This window comes from Varroa destructor, unplaced genomic scaffold (genome assembly GCF_002443255.2).
Source record: "Varroa destructor unplaced genomic scaffold, Vdes_3.0 BEIS01000001.1, whole genome shotgun sequence".
Taxonomy (NCBI): Eukaryota; Metazoa; Arthropoda; class Arachnida; order Mesostigmata; family Varroidae; genus Varroa; species Varroa destructor.
The window spans coordinates 32,698,704-32,716,715 of record NW_019211454.1 but is presented as its reverse complement, the minus strand read 5'-3'; the positions used below and the strand labels follow the sequence as shown (position 1 = coordinate 32,716,715).

The 18,012-nt window shown below is 42.8% G+C and overlaps 1 protein-coding gene across 14 annotated transcripts in view; it reads left to right on the top strand.

The window, feature by feature from the left end:
- Positions 1-249: 249 nt before the first annotated feature.
- Positions 250-18,012, top strand: part of LOC111243631 (protein qui-1-like) — a 233,249-nt gene continuing 215,486 nt past the window's right edge. For 11 of the 14 annotated variants that reach the window (XM_086977574.1, XM_022789477.2, XM_086977562.1 and 8 more), the window contains exons 1-2: positions 250-1,391; positions 8,169-8,381. The gene's annotated coding sequence lies outside the window, so the exon portion shown is untranslated. Of the gene's footprint in view, positions 1,392-1,840; positions 2,597-8,168; positions 8,382-18,012 lie in introns of those variants that run through there. The other 3 variants (XM_086977569.1, XM_086977571.1, XM_086977526.1) reach the window with 3 other exon arrangements.

Below are 18,012 nucleotides of genomic sequence, written 5' to 3'. Positions count from 1 at the left end.
GGATAACATGCTTGCCAACTAAACTTAAGGACATGTGGTAGTCGAAGTTCGAATTCGGGCACAGACACGCTTTGTTTCACGCCGGAAGCCAGCCGACTGAAATAATGCCGAACGGCTTAAATAGGAAACATAGGACACAGAAACACAGGTAGAATAGAAAAGGGAACGTGATAGCTTTTTTAGAGGTAGCCTCAGGGGCTTTTGGAGCGCCGTATCACGTCAGAGCAGTGGCCAATAGCGCCATAGAGGGCAGTAGCGGTTTACAGTGCAGGAGGAAGCTTTCGCTGTGGTGCCGGTGGATGTCGGGTGGCATGGAGTCAGGGCGGGCACTGGCAGCAGGGCAAACCCAGTGGTCTCCCGCTGCTGCTGCTGCCGCTTGAGTCTGCCCAACCAGACCGCCCGCCCGCCCAGCCTGTGGATGGTTATAGTTTGCCAACAGACGGAACAGAGGGCGCTGCCGACACCGGAGCAGATCTTGGCCCTGGAAGTTCATCAGTCCGCGCGAGACCTTGTGCGGAGTTGAGCAGCGTCGTACGGTGCTGTGTATGTTTGCGGCTTTATATAGACCTGCAACCCAACATCGCGAACGAAGTGAAGGAGGCGGCAGGCAACAGACAGCCCCAGAAGTGGATAGCCCTGCAGAATGAGCAGTCGTATATCGTTCCTGCAGTCTCATCGCAGTTTGTGGAGGAGAATCCTAGTTTCACTATTCATTTTAAAACAGATTCAATACATATAGCCGTCATAGAAATTTGTTATTGTTCTTCCTACGAATAGCCGCACCCACTGTGTTATTATCAGAAAATTGTGAACATGTTACGAACGGAAGTAGTAACTTCAATCAATCGGTATGTTTTTATTCATGTGATGAATTTGTGCAGAGATTGATGTGCAGACGGAATTGTTGAAACGAATTCTGACGGCAATCGACTCGCGGCTGCATACAGCCTGCATAATGATACTAGTAACAAAACGCAAGCCATCTATATTAACAATATGGTATATGGGGGTCTAAATCGTCATTGAATGTTGGCTTGTTTGTTAGGTCAATTGGTGATAATGGATAAGTTAACCGCGCATGTACACTGGAAAGGCTGAGCCAAGAGACACTTGCAAAAATAAGAAGTAGCAAGTTTATAAATGCTGGCGTGCGAATTAAGAGAAAAACAGTTTTGTGTATTCGATAGGAAGTTAGTAAGCGGGCGTTCTGACACTGAAAGGTCAGCTTGTAGTGGCCTGTAATGGAAAGGCTGCCCGGTAGTAGCTCTGCCCGATGCTATTATATTGCTTCGTTCGTCATAGCTAAGAGGCTTACGGGAAGTAATCACCTCAGTAAGCGGACAACAGCAACGACCGCACTGATGACTTGGAAGTTGACGAGTGCACCTGAGGTAAGTACGGCAAGTTATCACAAGATGTAATGATGTTTGATATGCTGCTAGACGTCCGGGAAGCTACTGAAAGACAAGCAAAATCTTACGATATAATGTACTACTAGCACGGTTAGCAGCGTAGCATTTTACGATCCCCTGTGACTGTAAAAAGAAAGGGAAGAGTCCGTACGTGCACCCATGATTAGCGTTGTTATTCCCATAGCTATCCTAAAAATAGCTAAAGGATTGTGACTAATAGCGAGACGACGATACGATATGAAACAGTGATAGCGATCAGCTGCGGCAATAAGCACGGAAACCGAAACAGCACTCGCATACGGGAGTGATCGACGGGCCTTGATCGTGATTGGCGCGCGCCGAACTCTCAATAGTGAGAGAGCTGCCCTGGGTGCCCTCTCCTTTCGTCCTAACCAAAAGAAACCACCGGTTGCGTCCTGCGGACTGCTACTCCAGGCTTCCTAGGTCGGGAGTGAATACCATTCAAGCTACACCCTTTAACTTGGATAAGGCCGTCTTATTTTTTATCGTCGTTGCTATTTGCTTGAAAGCCAAGCATTCATGAGACCCAGTAGGTTATATTGTACGTCGATGTTGGCTGTTACTGTTGATCGTGTTTGACTATTTCACTGGGCAGTTAGGCAGGTCGACTGGCCGCGGCCGGTTGGTTCGCGGGCTATACGCTGACTCTTGATGCAGCGAGAGCGCTAGGCAGCAGTTGCCGCTCTTGGTCCACCGTGTCAAAACAAGGCAACTTGTGGCTTTGCCCACTAACAGGTGGCAATTGCGAAACCTTTTGGGGCGTACGTTCTGTCCCGCAAAGAAACAAACACGTTACGAAGTGATGTCTGCTTCTTAAGGTTTTTCCCTAGAGCAGTTGCTGATAACTGCGATATTAGAGAAACAAATTACGATTAAGAGTTCTGCATCATATTTCCATCAGTAGTAATAGAATGAGTTCATAAGTAATTCTAATTGTACCATCTTCTACGACTGAAGCTTCTATTGCGACTACTAATAATTAAATGACAGTTTTGGCTTTGTTGTTGGAAATCAGAGGGGCCGATGATGTACGCAGGACGTGAGTTCTTAACTGATGTGTAGGTCTCGATAAACGGGCTTACTGTTAGGCTTCGAAGACAGGAGCTTACTTTGAGAGGATTATTATTGTTAACGGCCAACTGTGATCCGGTCAACCGACACAGGTATAAATAGGTATTTTTTTTTCTAATAACACAGGGTTTATATATTTATATGAAATTTGTTCCTATACTAAGCTGGAAGAAAATCGAACAATGACAAAAAGAGTTCAAAGCAAGAATAATAATAGAAGAACTATGCGAATCTCTTTCTATGAACAACTGTAGCAGACGCCATAACGAAATTGTTATTGACGTTAATATTCGCGTTTTGCATAGTTTATTGATACGGGTTGAGGCAACGATATGATCCGTATACCGTCTGCGAAAAATACGCAAGATTACATCTAGTCTATTGCATTCATTGTGGTCCATATCAGAGCCTAGGCTCTGTCTGAGCAAGTTTTCTCTAAACTCATGACTGGGTGTTGCCGTGCGCTAGAAAAAAGTGGCAGCGGCCCAGAAGGACTCGGTGGTGTGCCACGATGTCAGCCGCTAGGTGTAAGACTATTCTAATCAGCATAAATTTTTATAGGAGCGTTAATGCAAATATGTGGCCATTCACACAGGATCAGGCACACACACACACCGCAAATCTTAAAGCGATAGAAATTCTCGGATCAGATACCCACACCAAATAAGATTGTAGGGAAATTCAAAGCCGTAAAATGCCGGGAATGCATATAGATATTATTTTAGTGAAAAAAAATTGATTGCATCTCACGGCTGTAGCTTATGATAGCTCGTTTTGCATGAGAGCTTCGATGCCGCAGCGCTATGAAGCTCTCACTAGTGTAAAGTGTACCGCATTACTTGTTCCGGAAGCCGAACACCAGAAAAGAAGTTCTTAACGAAAAAATTACATACGTAGTTTGAACATCAACAATTTTTCTGCCTGTAAAGGTCAGATAGTTTCGATTACTATAATTATAATACGTTATATAGATATCGTCCGCGTACTTCGCTTTGAAGTTTTTTTTTTTTTTGAAAAAACCCTGAATCATAGGAGTGTACGGCTACTCAGTTTTTAACAGAACAAAGCTACTGCGCTTGCAGAGGTTGTCCACATGCAGATCACGTCCCTGATTTACCTTAAAACTTTGTACGAGACCGCCTACCTATTGTTCCAAATTTGTTTTTTCTTCAGAATTAAAAGTTCCTACTCCCTGGTATGGAGCACCAGAAGCAGAAGAGCCTTTCAAAGTAACCTTTTTGGATAATTTTTGCCAAGCTATTATGTAATTATTAAATATTAACGAATAGAGAAAATTATGAGCCAACTAACTCCTTTCTAAGTGATAATCGAAACACTAAAATCGATAACCTTCAATTAGTATTTGTGGAGGCCGAAAACAAGATATGCAACAGAGAGGTTTTGTTTGTATAAACGACGGCATTCAATCAGTTTCAGTCATCAAATCAGAGAAAAATTATATAATGAAGGTTAATAACAAGTAAAGAACTTCTTACTTCTAAATAAAGAACGTGTCCATAGGTGCTGATAAATGGCCGAAAAGAGCCGTACACAGCTGACTGAAATGAACAGAAACTGACTCCTACATTTACTTTCATACCTGTCATGGTCAAACTGTAGTTTGTGACTCATTTGCGCGCAACCATGATAGTCCCTCTTTTGCAACGGTTAAACACTTCAAATGAAGGATCTCTTGAAAACCCACTTCAAAGTTAGTAGTAAACCCATATTTAGTAGTTCTAATTAGCTGTAAATAAAAGACACATTGTTTTATCATGTATGTTATAATTTTAACAATGAACTATCAACAAAGGGAGTGGTCGTTTGGCAAAGATTCCGTTTTTGTCGATTCCGCATAAGCAATCAGCTCCGGAAAAAGAGCACCCCTAGCATTGCGGAGCAGGTGTATTAGCGAATGAGACTGATACTAAAAACCTGAACAACGACCTGTTTCTTTTCTGTGAATCTCCTGTGAAAAGATTTGATTACTTGGCGTGCTATCGTTTAATATAATATTATCTTCCTATTAAAGATGATAACAGCTCCACCAGCCGGGTTAGACAATTCGAAATCATTGGAATCACTTACGAAGACATTGGTCGTCCCCCTTGAAGATATTCGTTGCCGAAATCCCATCAGTGCAACGCTCTCAATTAACTTGAGGTGCTACTTCATCGTTTTAGGCATTGCTAATAACTATGAAAACAACTTGAAAATATGTCAGCCCAGATTTACTAAAACCTTCTGCTACTATTCCCCTATTGCTATGCTAATAATTGCTCTTCGCACGTTTAGTTCTCTCTATCTCTTTTTTGCCTAACGTGGCCGTAGCATTTGGTCTACCGTTTGACACCGCACGTTTTCAATATTTTGTTTTTCGTCTCTATCGACGATCCCAACAGCGTCGTACGTAAAGCATCCTCTCAACTTTCCATCTTTATTTCACGCTGAGGTCGATACATTATTAGGATTTGCGTCACACATGGCATGACTTAATTTCCTATGGCGGGCGCAATGTGCCATATCTCGCTTAGCACGAGAGAACGTGGCGTCGTATTAATTCACCCCTGTTTAGTTGGCTTGCCCGTGCTGCATCCGGTGGTCGCAGACAGCGATGACCTCAACAGAAATCGGCCCGCTGCAAATGATCGTTCTTTTTCTCGGCTAAGCAAAGGAAAAATTTGGCCGGAGGATACGAATAGAAATGACGATACCAAGAGAGAAATCAAAAGTTCAGCGTACAAGGCCTGCGCTAGTGTTCGCGGCTATAATATAACAACTTTTTATGTTGTCCTATCGTGAAAGAGCGACTTTCATTTCTCTTTTTTTGTTAGTTTGTAGCATGCCTCTTAGGTTTTCAAATATCCTTTAAGCCCTACTACCGGTCTGATCTCTGCTTTCCTCGTTAAGCCTTTGTGTTTTGCGAATGATCCCCCAGTAGGTTTTGGCGGTCGGACTGCGGTCGTAGGACCTTGAACGTTGTTTCATGTGTCCGTCTAGCTAGTTACAAATTACAACTAAACATGGTTTACATAGCTGTACCAAAGGAAAACTTTCTTTGAGCCTTTCTGGCTAGCGAGTCTAGTTTATGAGTGACGAGCAAGTCGAACGTAGTATAATTCATTTGGTAATGTCCTTAGACTAAAACTCTGTCACCGGGGGGGGGGGGGGTCACGAAAGCAGCCGAAACAGAATTGAATGGGTCAAGGGAATGAAGCGAGGAACGTCACAAGGAACCTAATCTTTCTCCGATCAAACAACGGTTATCATTTGCTCGTATTACTCGCAGTTGGTCACGGCAACGACGATGACAATGCTCTATCGCCTATAGAGACGGAGCATGGGAGAGACCTTCAGCTGTCGTGATACAACCACGACAAACGTAGGTCGTCGACAATGTCGCTTACAGGGTCCACGAAGAACACAAGGTCCACACCCTCTGAGAATGTCTATTGTCTCCGAGTAATCTAAAGGTAAAGGCTCTAAGGTTGTCGCCGGTTGCTGGCTGATTCGTAAAAGAGGCATGGCACAAATAAAGCTCTAGCAGATGTAAAGTAGGACAAAGAGCGACCACTGTTTTTATAGAGGGCTTCCGCTTATTCTTACGGGTGGTCGGTCACGTTGAATCGCCACGGCAGTAGACACATTAACATCCCCCGAAGCTGCTGCTAATACTAGCATTACCGCTGCAGTCGCGAGCGACTTCCTTTCCAGTTGGCTGCTGATTCCTCTACTTGTCTATAAATACTACAGTTGAAACAGAGTAGCCTATAGCTGTGCTTCTCTTCTCTGGGTTTTCCTCTCCAAGCAGAACAAGACAGGGTACATTCATCCGTCCTGTTGGCCTGTGGCCTTTTTTGGTTACACCTTATTTTACCTCAAACCCATCGATTCACCTACCTGACGTTCGTGGATGCACTCAACACAGTGGCGCGCCACTTTGGGCGATTTTGGGCCTGCCAGCTACAAGATAAAAACGAAAAAAACGTATAAGGAGAGCTTGGTAAAGAGGGGATTACCACAAGGATGGACGACCATACATATATAATCTTTTTTATTTTTTTGTTTGGTTTACCCTCCACGGTGGAAGAGCCCTCTTATTGCTGCGGGTCGTCAAATTCCTTTGATCGCCTAATTGATCGCAATCAGCTTTGGTGGACAAAATATAAATCCCATATCCTGTCACACTCGAAAGACCAGCGGATGCAGTGCCGGCGGATTCATTTACTATTTTAACTAATACACTAAACTAGCTAAACATAATGTATTTATTATTTACTCGAGCCACTGAAATAAAAAAAAAAGTGAAATAAAAGGTTGATGGGTATATTTACCTTTTACTTAACATAAATGTACATGTGCCTGCTGAAGTGACATGAATCATTGCATGACGTCTGCGTCATAGATTTGATCAGTGTAGTACAAGCTGGATTGAAACGGTGGTACGGAAAGCCATTTTGCTTTTGGCATAACCTGATGGTGCTCACATTCGGATAAGGGCACATCTTAAATCAGCCGTCTTTGCCCCAGATATGTGCGTGCTAATTGAATTTAACCAAGCTGGCAAGATTTGTTTGTAATCCTCTTTCTTGTAACTTGATTATCTACTAAAAAAAAAACGCATTAAGTGACAGCCCCAGGAAGATTCCTAAAACCAAATTACGTCCATAAAAACCAATTCAATGTCGATTACGGGAATTCGTCTAGGTCCTATCTATCTATATAGTTAGTTCTAAGTAGAATGGCTCCAACGTTGTATGCTATCAGTTTGCATATGCGTTACAGACTTAGTAAAAACAAAGGTTGTATGTGTCGCCTTGAAAGAAGAGCTAACACACACACATATATATATATATGTATATATATATATATATATATATATATATATATATATATATATATATATATATATATATATCGTCTCATTGACACATTGTTCTCTGCACTCTTGCGGAATAGTAGTATAATTCAATTATCGGTCCTGTCGGTTTTAAGCCTATTTTGTGATTTTCTCTTGTTGGACCTCGCTGATCTGTCCTTCGCGGTACGTATTTAACTTCAAGCAAGTTTCAGTCCACTCTCTTAGCCCGTTGGTGACAAAACAACGCGATGAAAATCGCTTACTTGCACCAGAATGATTTTTTTATAGACGACACCGACGGACACTGCTGAGATCGAACGGTTATCGTCCGCTCACAGGATTACTTACGCCAAAAGTTCCGATTTGGCCGTTCCAACGTTTTTAGATAACGCAAAGAGTAGGTGTGTGTTTAAATCATGTACATTTCTTGAGTGTTTCTTAACTAAGTACAACTTCATAGGTTGTAATTAGACATTACGTTATTGCAGTAAATAACTGTGAATGATACGATATGTTCGGTTTAAAAAATCGCCTCAACAAGTTTGGATGTTTAAAGCAAGAATAATAAATATATGAACTAATCTAAATGCTAGCAAGGTTTGCCATCTGAGGAATAGTATCACTTCACCGGCATACCTTTCATGACATAGAGATAATCATGCATACTTAATTTTCTATGATTCCCATATGTCTTCTTTTTTTATACTGAAATCTTAATCAAAACACTGATATCCAATCTCAGGACAAGAGATACCGTAGTAATATTGTTAGTGATCCTCTGTTGGTCTGCTTTTTGTTTTTAGTTTGGTACCCCCGTACGCAAGGCAACAGGGCTATTTTTAACAGTGCAATTTCAACTTGAGCTGAAAGAAACTGTAGAGGAGAGTACGCAAGGTGTCCCGTTAGCTGCTGCCAGGCCTGCTCAGGGGTCTGGGTTAACAGTTAGAGGGCGCAAAACGAAAATATAGTACCTTCCATGTTTTGGAGACTTTCCAGATCACCGCCTACTATATCAGGTAAGAGTGGCATGAAATATAACACGTCAAGCATCGGACACCACCTTTTTGAAACTCAAATGGAACACGCTCTCCACCTCTGTAGAACACTCATGAAGTACTTCCGTGCAAAAAAGCCTATAGTGAATTACTGTCTTCTTGGATTTAAGGTTAGATTTATTTTCAAAATTCCCTTCGTGCCTTCTTCGACCTAGCAAAATAATCAGGGAGATTCGCAAGTTAAGCACTCCAAAGGTTGCCTAATAAGGTCTTCGCGCAAGAAAGGAGGTTCAATCCTGTGGACGGAGAGTCCTTGCAAGGAAGCTGGCTCGGATTCTACCCAATGAGAAAAACAATAATGAGGCAATTGTTACCCTTACCGCCGGTAGTGACTTAATTGTCAAAAGTGTAATCAAAAGCAAGGCCTTCTCCTGTAAACCCAAATTTAGCTCTGAGACATCAACTAAGCACCTCAAGTATCCACTTATCCAAGGCGACGACAGCGGAGAGAGATTTAACCCACACAAGGCCTGCCCTCATAAAGTGTCTGTGTTTTGTTGGACAGATACTTCGACGAAGAGCAGTCTGTACTTTTGATTTATGTACAAATTGATATTGTAGCAAAGTGTGAAATTAGTCTATTTCACTGCATAGTACTATTGTAGAAATGACACAAGCCACATATACTACATACGATCCGTCTCAAAATACATTTTATATCAACTCGAAATTCAATAAAAGACAACAAAATAAGTCTATTATTTGTAGAAGAATCGGCTCTAGTTTAATTTAGGTAATTCGTTGAAATTAAAGGCGCAGGCCGTTGCACACAGGTACCACATCGAGGGTTCCGGCCTCTTCTATCGTTTAGCATAATTCGATTCGACTTTTGATAGATGAACATAATAGACATACCCGTTTGCAATTAGATTTAATAACCATACGACGCATGCGTTCCTCGTGAACGCCATTCTATGCACGTCAACTTGGACTTCACCTATCCATGCCTCATTATGAGAGCTGTTGATTCCTTAAATTTCGCATTCGCGCAGTATTCTATACAGTTGGGATTCTAGTTTATTTAGCGAACTATCCCTGTAACTAATACGTAATAAGCTAATTGAACCACCAATACCTAAGTTCGTTCCCATTTTGAGCTATGCTAGAGTGATGGTGAATGGTAGAAATCTGGTTTGCCCAGCCATGTTTCTTTATATATGAAGAGACGTGCTAAGTGCCACAAGCAGTCCTCCGAATCAAGTTATGTCAAGTTATGTGAAAAATCAGTTGATCGTCCTAGAAGACCATTGCATTGAAAGATGTAACGATGTCGTTTCGGTGTATCCCACTAGCACGTCTGCATGCGCGTACCGTGCTAACGCTTGACCAAGGCTTGCCGAAATGATTTACGGCTAGAGCTTCGACTTGGTGGGCTGGAAGTCTTATTTGCACGAATCTAAATCATTATTGAAGTAATATAGTAAGGTGCTTAGTTTCAGAAGTAAATTTAATTTTGACCTTGGGGACCCCGTTGTATATGCACGCAATTGTATCTCAGCGTGACGACCGCTAGCGCTGTTTTCATCGCTTGTCCTTCACGCAGCGAAGACACTTGCGCTCTGGACTATATGTGTAAGTTCGTACAGTTCCTACCGATAGATCCTCGTCCTTTTGGCTCCATAATAGGTTTAGATTCTTAGAGTAGACGTAACTGATAAACGCAGGGTATAGTTTTTCATGCATTCATGTTACGTGTATAGTATGATATCTAACAATGCATACACGAAATGTTGTAGAAGTTATCACGTACTGTGAGAAATTGAGCAAACTTTGAAAAATATCCGCCTTACATTTCGCTTTTCCCTTTTTCTTGTTTCGAAATGATTGTCCGAATATCTATTTGCGGCACAATTCGTTGCTTTTGAAACTGTTGAATTTTAGTTAATGGTTCATCCTATTTTTGCTTCGGTTGAAACTTTTCAAAGCTATGTAACGGCCGTGTAGCTATGTAGCGACAACGTATATATATAAACATAATATTATTCAAATTAAGGCTGTATAACGCTACTTAATAATGTGTGTCGATCATATCATATCTTACACATAGTAGTCTTATATTCGCTTATTTTGCATGGATAAGCTGTCCCTTGGTTTATGGTGTTTATTTTATATTGCTAGATAATTCACCGATGATCAAGTGGTCCGCTTTCTAACGATTTGTTGCGGCTAGCGGAGCTTGAAGTAAGTCAGTTATGTTATTGGGTTGGCGATATTGTAGAGGGCACGCTTTCATCACTCGTGATAGTTTCTCTTTGAAGCGAAGTGGCGGCTGCATTCCTTAAAAAGTAGTAGCTCGTGAAGTCGATCAGCAGACATTTTAGTTATGCGGGATGAAGGACTCGCAGTGCATGTATAAATTTTCACTCGGTACAGATGAACCTGGCTAATTCCAAGCTTACTGCGCAAATATTCGTGTAGTAGAAATATATTCTTTTTTAAAGTTGAGGCTTTCTGGAAATCAATACGGTCTCATTCCACCAGTAAGAACTAGCTGCTCCCAGAACCAGTCTCTATGGTTACCAGTCCAGACGATATCGTGGGATCAACCCTACGCAGAGCTGTCGAACATTCATTTTCTTAATTTCGTATGTGGGTCGCACCACATTTTCCAAATATCTTCCGCACAATTTGCTTTCAGTCAGCGGGACACTATTTACTTTTGGCCGTACAGGATCAAACTTAAACTATATATAAAATATATGCGTTAAAAGGTACGGTAGTGCAACTTAGAGATTGACAATGCATGATTGCATGGGATAAATGAAAAGAAGAGTAGAGAAACTGACCTTAAATTTGTAGCTCCAGATGATAGAATAGAGACAATCGAAAGAACAAGCCTGCGACAAAAACCCACACAATCCGTCTGTCCGCATATTATGGACCTTTCTCGAAAGGCTTGCAGATCTAATTGAAATAAGTGTTTAAAAAATCCCGCGCTTAGTGAACTTCCGTACATATCAACTATGAATCGAGCGCCAGAGTACCGCTAATGTCTAATGTAATAAGACTACCCTTTTTTTCTTTTAGTGAAAAATGAGCTAAGAAAATAAGTTACTAATGAAATCGTTTCTAAATACAACAGCTGCTCAGTTGATATATAACTAGAAACCGACCGAAAGACCTCGAAATCCAATACCTGTTGTTTATCGAGGCTTCATCGATGAACAAACGGACCAAACTTTTATAGTTAAAAACGCACCTGATGTATGGTTTACAGTCGCTACAATAGATGCGGCACTATTATTCAAAATAAATATACCTTTTTCTTAAGAAAATTGCCGTTTGTTAACGCAATGTTTTTTCATGAACTTCGTACGAGACCTGGATCGATATTTAAATACACTAGAGGGATGTAATAAAAGGAGACTTGGATAAAAAGCAGTGGCGTTGACAGTAACGCCGACCATCGACCAAGTAATGCAGCAAGCTGATATGAAGAGAAAGAAAATGGCGACGAAGTATACACGACCGTCGTCGGGCCGATAACAACAAACTGAATGCATACAACGCTTCGTTTTCTACGTCCGCTCTCGCTTCATTGCTCCGACGGCCGTCGGTGTTGGCACCACCATTACGCTCGTTCTTGTCGCATTGCTGCTCTTGCTATTGCTGTGTCGACTGATCTTGAGCTGCTGTATTTGGGCGTTTGTCGGTCCATCGTGTCGTCTTCGGTATAGCCAGTCTGCAGAGCGTACAGGCAATACGTTACACCTCAATCACTGGTTCTTCCCTCTCTCGTTTCCTCCTTTTCTCTCTGCCTATAGAGACTACCCTCCTCAGAGGCTGCGCAAACTCGAAATTGGTGTTGGCTAGGCTCCGGTACTAGCCGCATGCTCATCCGAATTCTAGGCAAACGCAACTGCTGTTGGTGCTATGTCATTGTTACTGTCTCAAAACTGGTTTCGGTTTGGAAGAGACATATGGAAAGCTCCCATAAACCTTTGCGCGTTGTTTGGAGCCGGATGGGCTCGAGCTGGCTGTATGAAGGTACCAGCCCTGGCTGTAGCACTACGAATAATAGCAAACAGTAAGGGGACACCAGTTATGTCGTTGTCTACATCGGTTTGATCGGTCGCTTCTCGGAGCCTCTGCAGGCCATCTATCGTGCAGCACAATATTTTGCCTACACTTTCAGAGCTGAGCGCCCGAGTAGCTTCACGAGTTCAAACACATAGGAGCATTCGATGGATAGCGAATCGGCGGTGAAGAAAAAGAGTGAAACTCATGCACTCGTAGCCATCGTTTGGGCAGTAAACGCGCAGTCGTATTTGGATACGACGAACGGAGATTAGAGCGGGAAATCATAGATGACGGTCATAAGTGGTTCCGTTAACGGACAAAATATTCGGATGACGTGGAAGAGGGATGAAGGGGGTAACTATAGCTTGGTAAATTATGAGCGCATAGGCTGGCGTTCCAAAAAGTCGAAGCCAAGTGGACTGGCGTGCCAACCTCTGAAACGTATGCAGTGCTATAAGCTGATCGACTGTGTGCCGTCAGTATTTCACTAGGTCGCCATTAAACTGTGGCTACATGAATTATCATATGGTCGCTTCTGCGTGTCCTATCCGAAGGAACAAGGATGAATAGACTTCGATTCAAACGAATGAAATGAGCGATGAGTATTGCGACCGCTAACGAAGTACACTAAATTCAGTGGTAGCCGAGTACACTAAACTCAGGGTCTTCCCCTATGGGTTTCTCCTTTTCCCCAAATTCCTTCTTTCCTTTTTGGCTGAATTTTCATTTTCCATGGGTGTTTCTCATTTCTCCCAACGGGCTTCTCATTTTTGCCAGCGGGCTTTTTGCCTCATGGACTTCTCCTTTTCTTCATGAGTTACCCCATTTCCTCGTAAGCTGCATCTTTCCCCTCGGGCTTTTTCCTTGAGGGCCTTCCAACGTTTCGTTAGGTACGGGGTTCGTTATTACCATCAGCTTGTGAGGAACTACACTCATGTTGGTCGAAGGTTGACAACATATTGCCAAACGACTGGGGCTCTAATTGCGTCCAAGTTAGCAGTCGTTTGTTGTTTATATTCTTTACCGTAACAATAATATATATATATATATATATATATATATATATTGTGGTTATAACGCCGGTGCTTGTTTCTTACCGCTAGCTTTTGTCTATCACCGCAGCCGCTTCTGCAGTTTCCGTTCTTCCCTTGTTTACAAGGACGGCGTTGCGCTGGACGATGTTTTACAGTCGACTGTATGACTGTGTATGGGCGTGTCTGATCATCTAATTTTCACCTGTGTGCAGTTCTGCCTCGTGCTTTTCACTATCACCGCTCTTTTCCAGTACACTTGTTTCTTTTATTTGCAAGTTGGGATAGAGAGACATGGCCCTTGGAGAAATGCTAAAAGTAATTCTTCTTTCGACACTCGGAGAAGCGTCCGTAAACGAAAGGGATAAAGACCTACGCATACGTACGGTCTGGCTAGCTTCGCCGCTGTTGTTGCCAAGGCAGGCATTCCCCGCACATTGTTTTAGGCGGAATTAAGCGCCTCAGCTCTCTTCTGTTCTTTAATATACTGCTATGTCTGTCATTTTAGTGAGATAAGCTCCTGCTAGATCACACTCGGTAGGCATAATAAGATTGGCAACTGAGTTTTGCTGCTGATGGTACGAATGCCTTTTCATTACAGGATAAAAGTCAATCCCATCACTACATTATATTCTGCGCCGGTTGGAACAAGGAGTAAAACTGGATGGCCGACATTAAGTTGCTTGAATGCTTCAATCGCGATCTCCTCTGCCTTATCAAAATTTAGCCGTTCTATCCAAACAGAAATCAACAATTAAAATGGAAGCCGTTAACAATATCTCATAGCATATTAGAAGCTATCTACGATAATAAATTAGACAGGTTCGACCAAGCGAATCAAATCAGGGTAAAACGAGGCAACACCAGTCCTTCGAGGTAGTACTATTCGGGAAGCGTTTTTCTCGTCCCCTCGCGTTTACGTTGGCCCACGTTAGTTTTACAGCGTATTAGTGACAGCGTAAGCCAAAGAGATGAGGCACTGATGTTGGTAACGGGAGCGAGAAACGAAAAATCGCCCAAGCGTGGACGGCGCCCTTACAGATAGACTAGGTTTTAAGTATGCTTGCTTGTCTTGCGTTCACGCTATCGCAAGCATATATCATCCCGATAATGATACGCCATGACAAAAAAAAAACAGCTCGACACTCGGGTAATGCTCTTCTGCTTTAAGAATAACATAACACAAGTAACAATAACCGCCGTAATTAGCCAACTCAATAAACAGACAATAAACTACAGCATGATGTAATATGAAATAACAGGCGAACGAGCGCTGGTCTGCAGCGTCCATAATACACCGCCGTAGCCAGGTCCCATTCCAACAACAGGAACCCTGTATAAATGCTATCATAACAATAGCAAGTGGAGCCTATATCATTGGTTGTTTGCCAGACGCTACTACATGTGTACATATATATATATATGCATGCAACGTTCTACCCAAAATCAACTAAAACTAGCCAGTCAGCAGGGGCTGTAGGAAATCGACAAAACCTGACGGACGCATTCTAAAGACTTAAGACATTCTCGTACCTTAGCTCATTAGTTTTTCTTCCGTCGAAGCAAAGTATTCGCTTGAACGACTCTGCTTTAGGCGGAAGTCTGGTAAACTGATAACGAGGGTAGGCCAAGTTCACAAAGTGATTCTTCTGGGGTTGTCAACAACTAGAGAGAGGACTGATGAGAGGGTGTGGGAAAAGCCTTGCAGGACGATATTCGTAACCCCTCGACCTGTAGCATATTCAATTACAGTAGGATAAACAACCAAAATCATTCAATCAGCATAGCTCATATTCCTCGGCTACTGCTTCGTTAAGCCCACTGTTACGCGAGGTAACATAAGATAAGAAGGTGGGGAGTGCTGAAGTCCTTGTGGGGGATAGTGGATGAACAATAAGCGTGAGAAAAATAGAAAGCGATAGCTCTAAAAACATATGGGCAGAGGTATGGAAAGGCCAACGTGGGCAAGTGTCATCCGGTGATGGTTGGCGCCGGCGTTGCTATTTACCACTCTCCTCCTTTCTACCTTCTGCACAAGTGAAGGCTCACCACAAGCACGCCAAGGCATACTAGGTTTAGACGGTAAGGTCTAAGACAAGCTAGGTTAAACCGTTGCGTAAAGCGAGACTATGTGGTGCTCGTGATAGTGTTAGGAACCGTTAAGGCGGCCTGATACAGCAAATCAACTAAGCATGATTTGAGTAGGCTCCAGTTGATTTTACCATTTCCTTTTTGTCATCCTGTTGCTCCGGTAAACGGCGGCAGTGGCCCTTTCTTCTTAGTTAGCGCAGCTTCTTTATGTGCGCTAGCTAACTGGCTTGCTAGCCGAGATGATCTTCCATTAAGATTCCTAGACTATGTCGTAGCTTATTGCCACAATGCCTGAGACTTGGGCCTACCGGTTCAGGCTTAAACACAGCAAGCACGCTTCTTCAATTTGGCTTTTTCGTTTTTCCATTTCACAGAAATAGCTATATGATCCAGCCACCGCCATCACATCCGTTCTGCGGGGGCTCTACGGCGTGCGTGTGTGCAACGCCGTTCGTTGCCATTATAGGGGTTGTCGGGGACGTCCGCCGTGACAATAGGGGCTGTTGCAGCGCCTAACCAGCAGCAAAGTAGTGATCTGTAAACTGCTTACGGATCCTTAATCTCTTATCCGTCTACTTCCTCCCTCTCTATATTCTTCTCTTACTTAGTATTTCTTGATTGCTTTGTTCGTTTTGTGCGTTCGTCGGTCTGTTTGTCTATTGGTCTGTCAGAAGGCTGCAGTCAGCCGCGGTCTGCGGCCCTTGCTCTTCCAACTCCGTTTACATAACCGGACGTAACGCAGTGTTTCATTACCATAATAACGTCAACAAGACCTCAGTCGGGACCGGCCAGCCAAATGTTTGGCCCTACTCCTTTTCCGCCTTCGTTCTCCGTCCTGCACACTGGTTAGTCTACCATTCGATGCAGCTGTTCCGGCCACCTTCACCCCCAACTGACTGCGGGCTGGCTGAACTGCTTTTGTACCCCCATCGATTGCTAGTCAACAGGAGAAACAGTTCAGCTTGTAGCATTCGGGAAAGCCCGCTTGAAAGGAGCGTAAGTTCGATACAAATAGGGAAAAAGAAAGAGGTAGCTGGAAAGAGGGGGAAAGAGAGCAAAGTGCTATCGTACGGTTGTGCCATTTTGGACTAAATTCGCGTTCAAGTGTGTACGTATTCGTCCACGCTGGTGAAAAGACCAAAAAGTATGTGCCGCTGCTGATACTACTATAGCTACAATGTTTCTGACATTGCTGCAGCTTCTGGTCGTTTTTGCTTTCTCGAGAGCGAGATCGCAGGAGCAGTGTTCGATGTATATGGTGCATACAATATATTCCTTTTTCCACCCTAGCCATATGTGTTGGCTATCTGTTTCCATCTTTTTTGTACTCTATTTCATGCGACTAGCACACGTATCAGTCTTGGAGTTAAATCGGTCTTAGGGTACGAAATCTAGCCGTTGCGTTGAGAGCCATTGACAGAGGATGGAGATATCATGTATAGAATTTACCAAGATGAATCAAAGCAAAAAGGAATATAAGAGATGTAGCCAGTAAGATACACACGGCTGGTAGGCCTGATACTCTTTGCTGCATGCGAATGTTTCTTGCATTTCTTTTATGGGACTCTAAATCATCTACCGTCTGCTATCGTACTTTGAGTGAAAACAAAATACAGTGCTATCACAAATAGATAAACGAGCTTTAATATGAGAGAGCCATTACTTATGATGTGCTCTAATAGCAAAGATTTGAAACCCTATATTCAACAGCGTTGAGCGAGCCGATAGTTATATATCATTTGCGTTGAACTGTGCCAACGAACAAAGTAAACCTGAGTGAGTTTTTGAGTGGTCTCGTTTACCTTATATATAGTTCAGATTGTTTAGCGATTACTTGATAGGACATTAAATAAAAGGCTTTCTAGTCTTGATGGAAGTCTGCTTACGTTACGATGTGTATTTACGCTATGGAAAGTTAGTATCGAGAAGGCTATCGGGCGCATTTCGGGTGGCGGGTTTAACATGCCACTCAAGTGATGAATGTCAGCTCGCTGTTCTCGATAATGACAAGGCTCAATGTACGTTCGTATATATGCACGACGTGACCAGATCGCAGCAAGCTTCAGAAATCGTACAAAATGCACAAGCTTAACGGGGACTGCAACAATTGTTTATATTACATTTTCTATCGAAACAGTGTTCGACGTCTGTTGCTTCCTCAACGCTACTAGTGAACGGAGTTTTATTTACATTCTCATCAACTAGCAATAACAGTCCGTGTATTTCGTGGTGACGCCTGATCAGGGCTGGCCTGCTCGTAACCCTCTCGATAGAGGCTATGTCGGCCTCTTCTCCGTAGCTCTTTTCCAAAAATGACATCTTGCTCGAGTTGTTTTTCACACTATACGGCACTCTAATTTTGAACCCAAATTGGCTGGAAATGGCGTCTCTCAAAACGTAGAAGCTACCTTGTCGAACACGTACAGCCGATGCAAATAGGAACGAGATTC